General features: G+C 42.1%; 1 protein-coding gene across 1 annotated transcript in view; it reads left to right on the top strand.

The window, feature by feature from the left end:
• The first annotated feature begins 4,526 nt into the window (after positions 1-4,526).
• The window catches only part of MC2R (melanocortin 2 receptor), a 28,405-nt gene continuing 15,119 nt past the window's right edge, over positions 4,527-17,812 (top strand). Inside the window, exon 1 of the mRNA XM_019524794.1 lies at positions 4,527-4,575. The gene's annotated coding sequence lies outside the window, so the exon portion shown is untranslated. The remainder of the gene's footprint in view (positions 4,576-17,812) is intronic.

Below are 17,812 nucleotides of genomic sequence, written 5' to 3' on the forward strand. Positions count from 1 at the left end.
TTATGTCTGACAATATGGCAAGAATGTAACACTAATGGTGATTGGTCTTTCACAGGTTTAGAGGCAGGGACCTGGACTGGGCCCCAGACCAAGGGGAAGCTTCAGCTCTCACTCTCAGCTGCACACTAGGAAAAGTTTGAACCTAAGTCATCCCTTGCCTCTGCCAACCATGTAAGGAATTAGCCCACCCAAAGCCTGCATTAGAGTCCTTTTCCTCCAGTACTGCAAATACCTCTTGTGGCAGTGATGGAATTTTCTATCCTGGCAAGCCCTCTATTCTTTAGTAGGGGCTTGCAAAAAAGAGTCTCTTTTGAACATGGTGCATCTCCCCCATAGCTCTCTCAGATGAAGGAGCCATCAGGCTTCCAGGTTGAAAAAGCAAGCCAGGAAGAGGGTTGGCCTTACAGCTTCTCCATTGGATAGCAACAAGGAATCCACAGGGCCACAGACCTGGCTGGTGGTTGAATCCAACCAAATTGTTCAAGGGCTCATTCCCTAAGTCTGGGATCCACTCACTTTCCTGGGAATGACTATAGTTATGGGGCAAAGGCACTATCCAGAGTCTGGGAAGTAGCCCAGTAGAATGAGTGCCAGCCTGTCAAGGCTGAGTGCCTCTTTTTGAGATTTCCATCTGCTCTTGATTTTCTTGCTGTGTAGTTTTTTACGCTCCCTCTCAGAAGTCTGAATTTTCTCATCCACAAAGCCAGGTGGAAAATTCACTGAGAGTTCTAACATAATCATAAGGACAGAGAGCTGGAAAGGTCCTCAGGAGATCCTCTACTCCACATCCCTGCTCAATGCAGGATCATCTCTGTCCAAACCATCCCAAAGAGGTGGGGCAGTAAAGGTTTGAACTTAGTTTCTCCCTGCACTCGCTCCATTTTGTACAGGCAAAAACCATGAGGTTCCTGCACCAGGAGGGCAATCACTTGTTCATTGCTTAGGGTCAGTTATGAGAAGTGTTGAGCACTTGCACGTAACACTAAAGTCCAATAACCTTACAGTGAGGACATCTACATGAGACACTGACTGTGCAGTAGCCAAAAAGTACTGCGCAGTAGCACATCACAGCATGGGCAGTGCTAATATGCTACTGCACAGTATTATTAGGCTACTGCACAGGGGTGTCACCTAAAAGACATTTGCTAGTGCTACTGCACAGTAACTACTATTCCTGCACATTTATTGAGTACTTGCTAATAATACTTGCTAACTCTCTACATGAGATAAGACTGCGTGGTCATTACTGTGCATTTATTTAATACTTGTATTGGCAAGTACTAAATAAATGCACAGTAATGACTGCACAGTAGCATCTCATGTAGATGCGCCCAGTATTTCTTCAGGTCAGCCCCTAAGCTGCAAATTCCTCTTTTCTTTTCTTTTCTTTTCAAATGGTTCATTTGAAATGCTATCCTCCTCAATACATAATCCTGGATCATTTTTAAGTTCAGCTATGTTTGCACCATCATGGCATGCTTAGTGTTAGATGCTACTCTCACTAGGCAACAAAAGCAGATCCAAGGGAGGTGCAGTGGTATAGTCCCATTCCCCTTCCACAGTGTGGGTCACATGCAGGAGGCTCCACTGTGGCCCAGACGCCTTCAGAGTCCAAGGTGCAGCTGCAGTGGGAGACTTAGGAGTCTTAGCCGGGAGCAGGTGAGGAGGTGGGAGGGACCCCCACAGCAGCCGGGGGTCCCTCCTTGGCTTGGCTGGGATGATCTAGTTGGGGATGGTCCTGCTTTGAGCAGGGATTTGTACTAGATAACATCCTGAGGTCCCTTCCAACCTTAATTTTCTATGATTCTATGATTCTATCTGACCTGGGTGCAGGGAAGCCCCAGGCCACTCCTGCCCCTGTCCAGCTGGAGAGTGACTGCATGGGATGCCAGGCTTGGTGGCAGTAAGTGGGTCCCTGCTCTCTGACCCTTCAACTATGTTTCCCCCCTCTGAGATGTGGGTCCAGGTGCAGGAAATGGCTATGTGGGATACCAAGCTGGGCCAAGGATAGTAGCAGCGCTGGGTGGTTCCTCCTCCAGCACCTACTCTCAGCCAGCAGGGGACACCCAGAAGGACTAAGCAGGGAGCAAGAGCTCCTGGAAAACCCACTCCATGCCCACCCCCCTGCATTGCTGATGCCCCAGCCAAGCCTGGCACCCTTCTCTGCCGCTTACAGAAACCCCTGCATAGAATGGGACAGGAGAAGCCCTGGGACTTCCCTTGCCCCCAGGTCAGCTGGGGACAGCGGTGATTAAAACTTGTTTTCTGGAGACATGATATTGCACCTCATATACCTGTAATATCTATTGTATTTATTGTGAATAAGAGTGCCATTATATCTGAAAGCTGATATTTTAAATGTAAATGGAAAAACCTGAATCTCTTAAGCTCACATAACTAAGGTAATGGACTACTTTAAAAACTTCAAGGAAATGCTTTGTCAGAGAAAATGATTTTTCATGAGAGAAATGTGATTGCTGTCCTTTTTCATAATTTGGTTCAGTGAAATATCCTACTTTCCCTTTTGACAAGCAAACACATTTTAAGGCTTTCAAGACTTTTAGGTGAAAATAAAATTTCTTTTTATACTATGAGTAACCCAGAATACTATGGCTGTTACTGGTATTTCTCACTGTTTACCTCCAGATGAGTCAGTATATACTTGATCTAATTCTATTTGTTGTTGTTCAAAGCTGAATTGACTGCAGAGACGTTCTTGTGTAGTTATTTTTTCTGGAACTGAAATAAGAGCTGTAAGTGTGATTTACAATTATTTCTGTATTAGCCCTTTTTTTCTTCTGACACAAGCATTTTGGTAAGATGTAATTTTGGACTGTGTACCAGACCATCTGTACTGGGGATAGTCTGTGACACAAAGAACATGAAACATTTCTAGAATTTTTTCAGTGAAATGAGCTTTAGAGCACTTTTGAGGGCTTTTAGAGCATGTGGAAGTGAGAAGCTATAGCCAAGCTAGCTCGTAGGTATCTCTCTCTAGTGCCAGAAGCAGTATAGCCACGGTAGCATGGCACTCCATCCAGGCTAGTATCATGGCAAAGCACCATGCTAACATGGTTATATTGCATCCAGTTCCCAAGCAAGCCTGTTCAGATTCAGCTCAGGTATCTCCCAACTCCCAACGGGTGCACATGTAGATGCCGTGCTGGGGAAAGCTTAACTGCACAGTAAGCGTAGAGCACATTAACAGCTTGTGTAGGTGTGCCCACTGAATAGCTGAAGCAAGATGTTACAGGAGCTCCAGTCAACACTGTAGGAGCACACCATGAAATGGCAGTGTTAGCAGATATATTTGCAGTCAATTTTTTTAATTGTGGACCAAATTAGAGAGGGATGATGACCATGCTCCATGCACCTGTGATATCAGTTACTCTGACTGTTTTATACTAGTTGCTAGGCTTTATCATTATTGCAACCAAAAGCTACAATCTGGAGTGGGGAGATGGAAAATCGAGAAGCAAAGGCGAAAGAGATGTTTCCATGGGAAATTTGAAATAGCTGGATTTGCAAATGACTAATTAGTGCTCATTAAGAGTTCCTTTTCCTTAAAGGTCTAATCCTCTAAGTTGCTTAGTTCCTCTTCAAGATAGTAGACTGCTCTGTAAGAAATTTTTCCCTGTAAATGTCTGGTATTGCTTAAATCAAGTTTAAGATGTCAAAATAGGGATTATCTGGAATTCAAGTGGTACTTTGATAAAATGTATCACTAGGCCCCTATCCTTTGTAAAGCAGGTTTAATATTTTTTGTGGACTAGAGGGAGAGAGGTAATGGTCTAAATAGAATTTAACATACTCTATTTCAATTATGTCATTTACAAGAATAAAATGGGCTTTTAGTATCATCAAACCTCCAGTTAATACCCTCTCAATCCAGAAGTCTTTCCTAGCATTAAAATGGTTACTGATCTTATCCTTTACTTTTCCTGATAGCTGGCTTCAGAACTCCAACCTAGTTCTGAATTGCTTTCACAACCAAGGCATATTTTTGTTCTCAGAATTTAAAACTCTCTTGTGATAAACTAGATTCATCCAGGCTGATGGGACTAGTGCACTTGACCCTTGCCACTCAGTCTGTCCTCTGAGTTCCCTCAACTCTAGTAACATTTCTATATATGGGTTTTCAGGGAAATGTGAACACAGCCTTAATCATCTGGATATTCCACAATAGCTTTAGGTTCAAGTCCTGTAACAAGACAAACACTTTTAAACTACTATTTATAATAAATCACGTAGTCTATTGCAAACAGAACCCTTTATCATCTATTTTACACTATGCATTCTTTCAAAAAGGGTTAAGAACATGCTAGTTTGCCTACTTTATTTGAGAGTATTTTTCCTTAATCTTTTTTTTTCAAAAGTCTTTTCGTAGAAAGTGCATGATTTATTTGAAAATGACTCTAATTCAAGGTTGTAATAACAAGACAGCTGTCTTTCTTGTTGATTTAGATGTTCCAGACATATTCTTACGCAAGAGCTCTGTAGATTTCATTTCCTTTATAAGTAATCTTGCTGCCAGGCATACCATCATACCGATTCAAAGGTTGTTTCTGGTGTCAGGTAAGTGGAGCATATTAAAACTGTTTGAAAATCTGTGTAGAAAATGATAGAGAGATGTAAAGTGAGTTATTGAATGAAAGTTCTGAATTTTTAATAATTATTGGAGTATTTTTATCTCACAATCATTCTATTTTAAGCAAAAGTTGTGCAGGATTTTTATATCTCTTTTCCAAGATTTTAACCTGTCCTTTTCCCAGCCTAAGTAAATTTGTCACATGGAAATCTTTCTCACTCGCAGAAATGCTTACCTGTTGCACACTGGTTTCTCTGTATCTTGTCAGCCTCATCAGCGTGTGCTCACTGAATAGCAGCTCTCTGATGCAGCCTAACTAGTAAACATTAATCCTTTTCAATGTATAAACCAAATATGATATTAAGGATCCTGTAGCCAGGTCCAATTTTTAGCCAACTGCTATGTTCTAATTGGGGCAAAATTCTGTTCTTATCTGGAGTAGTAAAAATGTTCATTAATGTATAGGAAGTTAATATAGATGTTTTAATAACAAACTTATCTTCTACTGTACTCTCTCACTACCGATACTGTCATAGATTAATAAACATTCATTATTTTACCTGCAGATTAGCGAAACCTAGTGAAATACAAAGCATTCAAAATTATATTTAATAGTGTTCTGTTTTTAAGAGGGTTTTGCTGATTGCATGGAAAGTCAAAAATTTGATTAAATGTGAATGTATTGCCGATTACTGCATTAAAATATTCACTCCCAAATGTCCTTTCTTTCAGCCAGAATTAGAAACATAATTTGTACAGAGGTAGATCCAGAGCAGGTGCAATAGCACAGCTGTACCCCGCTTTTGGGTTAGAATGAAGCACACTGTGGGAGCCTCTGGTGACTTTTTTTAAAAGTCCACAATGTACATTAAATCCCCCTCCCCCTGCTTCCCCTCCATGCTCAGAGACACATCCTCATCCTTCCTTTCTCCTTCCCCCACTTGCCACTGCTGCTTTCCTCACTGTCCAGGGGACAGAGGGAAACTTCAAAGCAGCTCCAGGCTGTGGGAAGACTAGACTCCACTGGAAACAGCCACAGCAGCAGCAATGGGTGAAGGGTGGTTTCCCCCACCCTTCCTAGTCCCCTGAGGAGAGGGAGTCCCCAGCCCATTGCCAATAATGCTGCTCCCAGCTGAGCCTGGCCTCTGCACAACATGACTGGAGCAGGCAGGAACAGCTTTGAAGCTTTTCCCTCCCCCAAGACACAGGGGAAAACAGCAGCAGCAGACAGAGGAGGGAATGTGCCTTTGAGCATGGAGAAGAATAGAGAATGATTCTTATATGCTTTAGGGACTCTTATAAAATCCCCAGAGACTAGTGGCATGGTGGTTGGGGGAAAGATGCTGAGAGGAAAGGGCGCAGCTACCCCTGCAGTGCAGGTGGCTGCTCCTGATCCCCCTCCTGCCAAATCCTGGATCCACCACTAAATGCATCCCCCTTCTGAAGTTAAACCTTTCTAACAAAGACCTTACCGCAGACTCCAGATGGAAGCAACAGGCACTTCCAGTGCCCCAAGCCACAAGGTCCAGAAGAGAGATGGTAACTTAGAAGCAGCAGGGCTGGAGGAAAGTACATGAACCTTCAGCATCTGAGCAGAGTTCTGTTCATTTCATGAAACACCTCTTCAGTTTCATGTATCTTGGCCCATAGGGAAAGGAAATATTGTCAGATCCACTGAACAGATGCTGATGGAGACATCAAGAACATTCATGCAGATGGCTCTAGCCATTACTTTGAGATCCAAATAGATTTTTCTGGCCTTTAAGATTTCAGTGTGCTTTTTATGTCAGATAGAACCTTTCACTTCTCACCCCCAGAAAGAAGAATGTGAAAGTAACTCTTAGAGGAACCACTTCATCTATCTTCATCTATCTTCTTGCCCCCAAATTCCTGCCACCGGTGTTCCCAGGACAAGTGCCAGTTGGACCCTGGCTTTTTTTTTCTTTTTTCTTTTTTTAATTTGGGGCTTTGAGGGGATTTTTAGGAAAAACACAGATGTAAATGCATTGGCCAGTGCAACAGCTTCAACCGGATCAGTTCAAATTTCTTTAACTTATCTTCTTACACGGACACCTCCAATCATTAGCAAAAAGGACTGTGAAAAATATTCAGTGATAGATTTAATATGTTTTAATAGTTATAACCTTTACCTCCTCTAAGAAATAAAATAAGTAAACATTGCTAAATGTTCACCTTACAGAGTCAGAAATGGAGAAACAATTTAAGACAAATTTAATGTCAAATGAGGAGCATGGCATACCACTGCATCCATTTAAAATGTAAGCTATTTGCTTAAAGACTAGGGAAAGACATTACAGATAAAGTGGTTTAAGTGATCAGAAACTGGTTTAAACCTGTAATAGAACAGATGTTCAGTGTACATAAACCAGTTTGAAAATGGCTGAAATTGGTTTGAGATAAATCGGGTTGAATGTGGTATCAGACTTAACTGATTTGGGTCAAATCAGTTTATGCAAGGTTTGTCCCAGACCCCTTGCTGGTTTAAACTAAATCAGACTCCCTCAGCATCCCAGCATGCTCTCTGGCCTGGGCGGGGCTCTCTGCTCCACAGCTGGGCTGGCCCTTCCCCTCCGTTCCCTAGCTGGAGCTTGGCAGAGACTGCAGACGTCTGCCTGGCTTCTGCTCCCATGCCTCCTCCCTAAGCAGGGATCCCCCATTCCTTCTGCCTTACACAGACCCACAGCATTAGCTAGAAGACCACATGCTGGCTATGGTCCGTGCTGTGGCAGGTGGGACAAAAGCAGAATCAACAGGTGGGGTCCCTCTGTTTTTTTCTTAATAGGGTAATAAACACTGAGTTAGGGATGATAAGCATTGTGTTATCAATTCCCTGCTGGGCTGGTCGGGGTGGAGGGAAGGAATCCCTCCCTAATCAGAGCATCCTGCAGGGGCCCTGGCCACGCCCCCCTCAGCTTAGCACTGTGGAAGGGAAGGGAGGGCTGCATCCTGCTATCACAATCCTCACTGAAAAAATATGATTAAAGAACAGCATTCTTAGCCCATATATCAGAAGCTGACATGAAGGACAAGGTTCTGCCATCCTTACTCAGGATGCCTTCCTCCTCAAGTGGTTCCATTAAAATACATTGGCCTATTTGAGAAATGAGATGCATTTCTGTGTGAGTAATGTTCTTCATATTTATAGTACTCAAATTCTAGAGCTTTAAAACTCTAGAATTTTGAAACTCCAGAGCTTTAAAAATTAAAATAACTGACTATAACTTGATGACAGAAAAGGAAGGTATTTAAATTCTTCTACAGGTAAACATTTCCTTGAAGAAGTCATTCTACATTTACAGTTTACAGTTATATCTCAGTGTAACAACCTTAAGTAATTTGCACTAAACTTTCACTTGGAGATTGTTTTTATTTGAAATGTATTTATTCTGTTTTAACGGACTTTTTGTCATTGACTTCATTGGACCCTTTTAATCCATACTATTTCTATATCTGCATGCATGTATACATATAATTTACATAAAATTGATTCTGCAGAAGCCTCAGGTCAAGGTCAGGTGTGATACAGATACAGGTGGAAGGAAGGAGGGAACAGTATAAAGGACAGGTAGAACTGAGGGGTGGTGGAGTTGAAACATTCTCTGCTCCTGCCACCTCTGCCATATGGAAACAGGGTGTGCTGGGGGCCAAAATGGCTCCGGATGCTCCTAAACAAGGAAGTAGCAGGTGCTTCTCTTCTGTTCCTGTTCAGTATCAGATAAATGGGAATAATTCCATTCCTTTAACCTTAGGGACATTTCCTGAGGAGCTGCCAAATCTCAGAGCAGTGGAGTTCTACAGTAACAATTCATAGGTACTTTGAGTTACTACTACCACCCCCTGCTGCTCAAAATATTTCTGAACCTTTTTCAGCTTCCTGCTACCTGTTCCACTCCTGAGGATGCCAACAAGTTCATTAAATTAACAGTGCATCGTAATGCCACATAATTTAATGTTGCTCTCCTACAGAATATGATAGCCCTCCTCGCATCATTTAAGTTGTTCTCTATAGTATTGTTGTTATCAGAGCTCCATCAGGCTAGGAGAACTTTGCTTCATTGTAGGCATGCATGAATATTATAATAAAAAGGGACAGAGAATACATTGATATTGACTTGTTTAAAGCTTGGCACCAAATCCCTCCTCATGTGGCTCTTTCCTGACCATTTGGGTCATTTTCACTATTCAGGAAGAGGCATTTAAAGATTCCTGGAGCTCTTGTAATAATATTGACAGTTCGATTTTATGTTAAATATCAACAAATCCTGGCTTTCAGTTTCCCCCTTTTTACTAGTTATTGTATTTATTTATGTATTTCCCTGGACTGCTTCATATATTCTCCATGCTTTAACAGCCATTGCATTCAGCAACTTAACTTTCCTCTCTGGGAAAAAGCCCTCAGGTTTCACTAATCATCAAATAAATCTCCCAGATTTAATAGCAAAACATTAAGAGCCTTGTCTTTTGTATGGCTGTTATTTACTTGTTTTTCTGTTCACACATTAAAGTGATCTTTTCTCTTAGTCTATTTTCATACAAACAGAACACACATTCACCCTTTAGTTGGGGGAGCAAATGTTAGACTAGGATCCACCATTTTTAAACCAGTCTACATGTGCAGAACTTCTGTTCTGTTACAGGTATAGACCAGTTTCCAATCACTTATACCAGAGGTCACCAACCAGTTGATCTCAATTGACTGGTCGATTGTGGAGCCTCTGAGAGTTGATGTCAGTCTGTCAGAGGCTCCATGACTGGGAGTGGCTGGACACACATGGTTGGGCTGAGCCACAGCACCTGCTGCCTGGGATGGGCTGGGCTGGGCTGGTAAATGGGGTCAGAGCCTGGGCAGCTTGTCCAGGAGGCAAGGGGAGCGGGACAGGAATGGGGTGGGGCAGGCAGGGGGGTGGTAGATCCTGGGATGCCAAAAAGTGATTTTCACCATAAAATGTTGGAGATCACTGACTTATACTGATAAGAGTGTAATGTCTGTACCTGACCATACAGGACTCAAGTTGCAGCAAGGAAAGTTTAGGTTAGATATTAGAAAAAACTTTTTCATGAGGAGAATAGTAAAGTACTCGAATAGGTTATCCAGGCAATGTCTACACAAGATGCTACTGCACAGGTGTTACTGCGCATTTATTGAGTACTTGAATAAACAAGTAGTAAATAAATGTGCAGTAATCTAAGTTACTGTGCAGTAGTGCCAGTGAATGCCTTTTTTGTGACACTACTACACTGTGGTTTTTGCCACGTGACACTACTGCACAGTAGTATTGGGCTACTGCACAGTCAGCATCTCATGTAGATGTGCCCCCAGAGAGGTTGTGGAATCCCCATCCTTGGAGGTTTTTAAGACCTGGCTAGACAAAGCCTTGGCTGGGACAATCTAGTTGGGGTGAGGGTTGAGCAGGGGGCTGGTCACTAGATGACCTCCTGAGGTCCCTTCCAACCCTAATTTTCTATGATTCTATGACTTAAATTTAATATGGGGTTCCTGGAGCAGCAAAATCAAGCATTTTACTTCTACAAATAATAGAGTATCTCTTAATCTTGTGAGTAGAAACAAAATTGCTCAAGATTACTCTTTTAATTGTGTGTCCTATTTTAATTGTTGGCTGTTTGTATTCATTTAATTGTGTGTCCTATTTTAATTGTTGGCTGTTTGTATTCATTGAATAATATATTAGAGAGCAATACTTGTACTTCATAAAAACTTACCAGAAGTGTTGCACTTCTGCAGCAAGGGGTAGAAAAGTTCCTCCCAGAATTTTTCTTTCTTTTTGTGCAGCAGGTTTCCTTGTTTTTTGTTTATAACAGGCTTCAGTTTGTATAATATTGGTACCTCTAATGAATTAGTGAAAAGAATAAGAACAGAACAGTGTCCTCGAACAGATAGCAGTCTCTTGACTGATTGAAACCAGAGGACACCTTGTTCTGAACTCAAATGTACAATTATTTTTCATCTTTTAATTATATTTATATTCAATATCAATATATTTATGATGTAGGTAAGTCAGAAGGAATAACAAAAATAAATTAAGGTAGAAGCAGACTGTGTTGTTTAGAATACAATTACTGATGCCTGAACAACCCCAAAAAGCCCCGAAAGATAATTAATTTATTGGCAGTCTTAGAGGAATACATTTTTAGCTACAGGTAAATCAGTACAGCCTGACAAGTTGTCTCCCAGAAAGTCATGCTGATCTTTATAAGTGCTGACAGACATTGGGAGGGGGAAAAGTGCTTCATTGGATGCAGCATCATGTTACTTCTACCTAGCTCTATAGCATCTGTACAGATCGGGTGTTTCAGCAGAGCTTTTTGGCACTTTTAGCTAAAGCTTATTCAATCAGCTATTAGATAAAAGCACCAAAATAGCCCCACTAAAGTGCCCGATCTATACAAATGTTAGGAAAGCTGGGTGCAACTAACACAGTGCTTCTTCTGGGCATATTCTGAGCTCAGTGCAGGAGCATGCCAAATTTAAAGTAAAGCACCATTTGTTGGGGAGGGGTTCATCTGCAAGCAGCCTATGTGCCAAGGATGGGGTCCCACAGTTTTGTAGGGCATCACTTACAAAGTAGTTGCTAGAAATTTGGATTACAGAAGTCTCAGCACAGTAAAGTCATTTCTATAAAATATAACTGGAGAGTAATCAATTCACTTAATATAGTAAGGTTGGAGTCATGTTGTAGTGTGATGGTCCTGGAAATATATCAGAGGCAAGGATTTCTTGGGGGGTGCTTTCTTTTATTGAACCAATTGCAGGGTTGGGGGTGATGTTAGATAAGCTGTCAAGTAGAAACACGTCTTTATCAGGTCAAGATATCCCCCAAAAAACTACTTGTCTCCATTTAATGTGTCTTTAATTTACAAAGTAGAGGATAGTTCTGAGGAAAGTGTGTAATTTTAATCTCAAAATTATTTTCTATGTTGAAGAGCCTGCCAAACACTACAAACTCTCAGTGGATGTGTCAACACAAGATGCTACTGTGTAGCAGTTACTGTGCATTTATTTAGTTGTTGAATAAGCAAGTATTTATAATAAATGCGCAGTAACTGGAATTACAGGAGTAACTAGAGTCTAATATCACTGTGCAGTTGCTTCTGCATAGTACTAGTACTACTGTGCAATAGTGTCTTGGCGTGTTTTTTGCCACATGACATTACTGCACAGTAGTATCAGGCCACTGTGCAGTCAGCATCTCATATGGATGCACCCCATAGATGCATCCCATAGATGCATCTACATGTGCACTTTAATCTGCAGTAGCCTATTCTACTGCACCTAAAGCAGTGCATAAAAAACCATGCTAATACAATAATGCACAGTAGAATAAGATACTGTGCACTAAACATCACTAAAAAAGCATGTACTTTTGCTACTGCACATTAGGGCACATATTAATTAATGCACATATATGTAGTACCTCATATTAGAGGTACTAAATTTAATGTCCAGTAACAAAAGCACATTAATGCATGTGTAGACTTGTCCACAGAGTATTAATGGATGTTCCCACATAATGGGCCCAATTCTCAGCTGGTTTAAATCAAGAGAGACCTTTTATCATCAAGTTCTTCTCAAAATCAACAGAGCATTGTTGATTTAACCCAATTAAGAATCTGAGCCATTATGCCTAAAAACTGCTTCAACCACCATATCCATTCTTGAGCTGCATAGGAACTGGAGAATCCTTAGTCATGAACGGCATGATGTGAGAAGAACTTCTTGGATAGTTTCATAGTTTCATAGTTGGTAGGCTCAGAAGGGACCTGAGCAGATCATTGAGTCCAACCCCCTGCCATGGCAGGAAAGAGTACTGGGGTCAAACGACCCCAGCAAGGTGTGCATCAAGCCTTCTCTTAAAGACCCCCAGGGTAGGAGCCAGCACCACTTCTCTGGGAAGTTGGTTCCAGATCCTAGCCGCCTCTAGCAAAGAACCATTGTCAGTTTTTTTAAATAATTTCTGCATCTTTCCTGGAATGGTGATTTCATTGCCTGATTAACAGCAAATGCTTCAGAAGTGCGTATTTCATATCTAAAATCCAATCTGCTGCTTCACAACTGACAGTTTTGTTCCAGTCCCAATATTTATCTCATTAAATTGCTTCACTGTTGTGAACTGCCAACACCATAAGGTCTGAGTGTGAATTGCTGCACATGACAAGGGTAATCTTTGGCATTCTGTGTTCAAACCTCATTAAAACTCAAATATTTCAAATTGATTTTAATCCTATATTTTTTACACACTACTTTTTAACTTAAGCAATTTAGAAAACTGAATATAATAGTCACAGAAGACAGAGTTGGAAAAATGATCTGCCTAATTTTAAGTGATTCACCATTTGACTTATGTACAGTTAGAAATGTTTTCCAAATTTTTCAAACTTAACTTTATTTTTCTCATTGTCATCTTATTACTCATTGTTACTTCTGGAACTATTGATACTAACATTCTTGATGATGATGATGATGATGATGATAATAATAATAGCTTTCCATCTTCAAATACTTGTCAACGTCTTTCATCCATGTAGGCACCAATGATACTGCCAAGAGAGACCCTGAACATATCAAAAGTGACTACAGGGCTCTGGGTGCAAGGGTGAGGGGTCTGGGACTCAGGTTGTGTTCTCATCAATCCTTCCACTCAAGAGAAAGGGCCGAGGCAGAAGCAGTGCATCCTGCAGATCAATACCTGGCTGCGCAGGTAGTGATACCAGCAGGACTTTGGTTTCTTTGACCATGGGATGTTCTTCGAAGAAAAAAGATTGCTGGGAAAAAATGGGATTCACCTGACAAAGAGAAGAAGAGCATCTTCACAGACAGGCTTGCTAATCTAGTAAGGAGGGCTTTCAAGTAGCTTCCCCAGGGGATGTAGACAAAAACCCTGAGGTAAGTGGGGAAGCAGAAGATCTGGAGGAAGAGCAAGCCTCAGGGGACAACAAGGGAGGTGCTCTCATACTTCCTGAGAAATCAGGACAATTGACTAGTTATCTCAGGTGCCTGTACACAAATACACAGAGACTGGGAAATAAGGAGGAAGAATTGGAAGTTCTTGCACAGCCACGGAACTGTGACGTGATTGAAATAACAGAGACTTGGTGGGATAGATCACATGACTGGAGCACTATCATGGATGGGTACAAACTGTTCAGGAAGGACAGGCAGGGGAGAAGAGGAGGAGTTGCACTGTATGTAAAAGAGCTGTATGATTGCTCAGAGCTCCACTGTGAAACTAGAGATAGACCTGTTGAAAGCCTCTGGGTTAGGTTCAGAGGGAAGACAAGGGTGGTGTCTGCTATAGACCACCAGACCAGCAGGAAGTGGTGGATGAGGCTTTCTTTAAACAGCTAGGAAAAATCTCCTGATCACAAGCCCTGCTTCTCATGGGGGACTTCAATCACCCCAGCATCTGCTGGGAGGGCAATACAGCAGAGCACAGGCAACCCAGCAAGTTTTTAGAGAGCGCTGGGGTCAGCTCCCAGATTACTGCACCAGGCAGCATAGTTTGGGGAGGAGTGGAGCAGCCAACCGTGGCAAAAGAACAGGTTAGGAACAGTTTAGGAAAGTTGGACATATGTAAATCCATGGGGCCAGATGGGATGAATCCAAGAGTGATGAGAGAGTTGGCTGATGTGATTGCAGAGCCACTGGGAAGCATTTTTGAAAACTCATGGTAATTGGGAGAGGTCCCGTATGATTGGAAAAGGGCAAACATAGTGCCCACATTTAAGAATGGGGAAAAGGAGGATCTAAGGAACTACAGGCCAGTCAGCCTCACCTCAGTCCCTGGAAAAATCAGGAAGCAGATCCTCAAGGAATCCATCTCAAAGCATTTGGAGGAGAAAAGGGTGATTAGGAACAGTCAGCATGGATTCACCAAAGGCAAGTCACCTAATTGCTTTCTATGATGAGATGATTGGCTTTGTGGATGTGGGGAAACCAGTGGATGTGTTATACCTTGATTTTAGCAAGGCTTTTGATATGGTCTCCCACAACATTCTTGCAGGCAAACTAAGGAATTATGGGCTGGATGAATGGACTGTAAGGTGGATAGAAAACTATGTGGAGCATCAGGATCAGAGAGTAATAATCAATGGCTTGATGTCCACTTGGTAGTCAGTTTCAAGTAGAGTGCCCCAGGGGTCAGTCCTGGGGCCGGTTTTGTTCATTGTCTTCATCAACAATCTGGAAGATGGGATGGAGTGCACCTTCAGCAAGTTTTCAGATGGCACCAAGCTGGGGGGAGTATGCTACAGGGTCGGGCTAGGATTCAGAGTGACCTAGACAAATTAGAGGATTGGGCCCAAAGAAATCTCATGAGGTTCAACAAGGTCAAGTGCAAAGTCCTACAGTTAGGTTAGAACAGTACCATGTACTGGTATGAGCTGGGGGCTGGCTGGCTCGGCAGCAGCTCTATAGAAGAGGACCTGGCGGTCACAGTGGAAAGTAACCTGAATATGGGCCAGCAGTGTGCCCTTGTTGCCAAGAAGGCCAACATCATACTGGGCTGCATTGGTCGGTGTGTTGTCAGTAGGTCCAGGGGAGTGACTATTCCTCTTGATTCAGCAATGGTGAGGCCACATCTGGAGTACTGTGTTCAGTTTTGGGGCCCCCACTACAGAAAGGATGTGGCCAAGTTCGAGACAGCTTAGCAGGGGACAACAAAAATGGTGAGGGGACTGGGGGACATGACTTGTGAGGAGAGGCTAAGGGAACTAGGATTGTTTAGTCTAGAGAAGAGAAGACTAAGAGGGCAACAGTCTTAAGTTGCAGGAGGGAAATTTTAGGTTAGCTATTAGGAAGAATTTTCTCACTACGAGGGTAGGAAAACACTGGAACAGGTTACCCAGAGAGGTTGCAGAACCTCCATCCTTGGAGGTTTTTAAGACCCAGCTAGACAAAGCTTTGGTTGGGATGATCTAGTTGGGGGTGGTCCTGCTTTGAGCAGAGGGTTGGGCTACATGACCTCCTGATGTCCCTTCCAACCCTAATTTTCTATGATTCTATGATTCATACATATGTATGGTGAGAGTATTTAATCTTTCCTTGATCACTTCTGTTGAGCTTCCTTGATTACTGTCATTTTCACTGAAATGTCCAGAGCTCTGTGCAGTGTTCTAGTGTAGCCTTTATAGCATCATATGAAGGGAAACTGCCCTAGATAGCTATGACTTTGCATCATCTAGAAGAAACCATACAGTTCCCTGAAGCTATTGGCAATGCTATCCATCTTCTATTCAAGTTAAATGAAGGAAAAATTAAGCACCCCTGTGTCTAATGGCAGCTGAAATAATGTAAAACCTCTACTCCAGAATTAAACTGCATGAAAGCCTAAGCAGTGGCGAATTTATGCAGTCCACAGAGCTATTTAATGAGTCTGATGACAAATTCAGGGGCAGGGGATTGTTTTGGTTGCAGCTTGGACCTGTAAGCAAAAGAAATAGTCTTCTGTTGTTTAATTCATCATGTGTTTAGGGAACCAAGATTTCATGTTTGTTTTTTGTAAATATTCAGGATTGCATCCAAGGAGTACCTGCCCCCTTCATAGGAACATCCACTCAGAAAGAGAACTTCTAAGTTTGTCAGTCAATGTGTCCTCCTAATGAAGAAAAAAAAGGGCTTGGGATTTGGATTAATCATTTGGATCAGAAAAGGTTATGTGTTATAATCAATAATATTGTAATTCCTCCTACAAGCTTTTTGCTTACAGTGTCAGAAAAAATATAACAGCAAGCGATAATATGATTTTAATAATATTCCACATGGTTGCTGAATTGTAGAAACAGTACATTTGCATTCCTTCCTTCAATAACAGCTAGCTAGAAAAGATGTTCACAAGACCTGTGCTCCCGCAAAGGTAATCATCGGTGGGAATTCTTCAGTTGTTTCCTGTGCCACTTAAAGGCAATTTGGCCAGGCTCAATAAATGTCAGATTATCAAAAACAGAATCCATGTGGTACTGCAAACACTGATGCTAGAGGATTTTTAAAGAGTTTAATGACTGTAACCTGTGCAGCTAAAGATGTTTTGCATACATGCTGAAGCTCTTTATCAATGATTCAGCCTTATGACAACTCTTCCTGGGGAACTTAATCAGTCAGCTGGAAGTTGATTGCCTGTGCTCTGGGTCAGACACTGGTCAGTCCCACAAAGGGGGTATGAGCACATTAGGGTGGCTCTCAGGCTAAGTTAGCCTGTGTTGGGGGGCTATAAAAGTTTCCAATAACCCCTAAATAAAAGAGGTACAAGAGCAGCAATGAATTCCAACTTTGCATACTTCATACAGCTGCAACTGCTTACACAAAGTACCAGTCATAAGAGAATCAGCCTTCTACTTTTCACACCCTTTTCCATGTGCCTGGAGGGCCAGTACAGTCCTGAACCACAGAGTAGACAAGGCTTTACATCCATCAGTGAACACGGGCAAGTCAGTACTGAAAACCCCCTGCTCAGAGCCAGAAAGTGAACAGAGTCCCTAGTGCAAATGTGGTGTATGCTGACAGATGGGGTTTTCTGGTGCTGTAGTAACACCTCCCTAAACACTGTTTGTAGATATGTTCACCGTTTTCTAAACCATGTTAACTGACTTGCATCACACAGTTTGAATCAAATTATCAATTTGAATTAAGGGCTAATAGATAATCAAGGGGGGTTTCCCCTTTTTCACAGACCAGTATCCCATGGGTGTGGGCAGGGATAGGAGCTTAGGCAGGATACTCAAACTGAGTGCATTTACATGAGAAGCATTAATGTGCATTAGCCTAAGTTAATGTGCATTATGGGCATGTTTCTACACATGTGCACCCTTAATGCACATTAACTTAGGCTAATCGCGCCTAAATTTGATACCTGCAAGTGCAGGTAACAAATTTAGGCGTGATTAGTTAATGCACATTAATACATGTGAAAACACAACCAGGCACTAACTTTAGTGCCGGGTCTGCCCTTTAGTGCAGGGACTGGGGTTCTGGGCTCCTGTCCTGGGCCTACCACAGCCCCCAACTCTGGCTTGAAGACCCAAAATTGTGCAAATATATTTCCTCTTGTATATAGTTTTCACCTTGTATATAATTTGCTACTTGTAATCAGTTTTTTATTGTTGGTGGGAGGAGGGTAGTGGAGGGGCTCTGTTGCTTGGGGGATGATGGGGTTCTGTTTGGGGAGCGGAGAGGGATGGGGATGTTGTGAA

The sequence above is a fragment of the Gavialis gangeticus genome, unplaced genomic scaffold, assembly GCF_001723915.1.
Source record: "Gavialis gangeticus isolate Ggan-Ray unplaced genomic scaffold, GavGan_comp1, whole genome shotgun sequence".
In the NCBI taxonomy this organism is placed as follows: domain Eukaryota; kingdom Metazoa; phylum Chordata; order Crocodylia; family Gavialidae; genus Gavialis; species Gavialis gangeticus.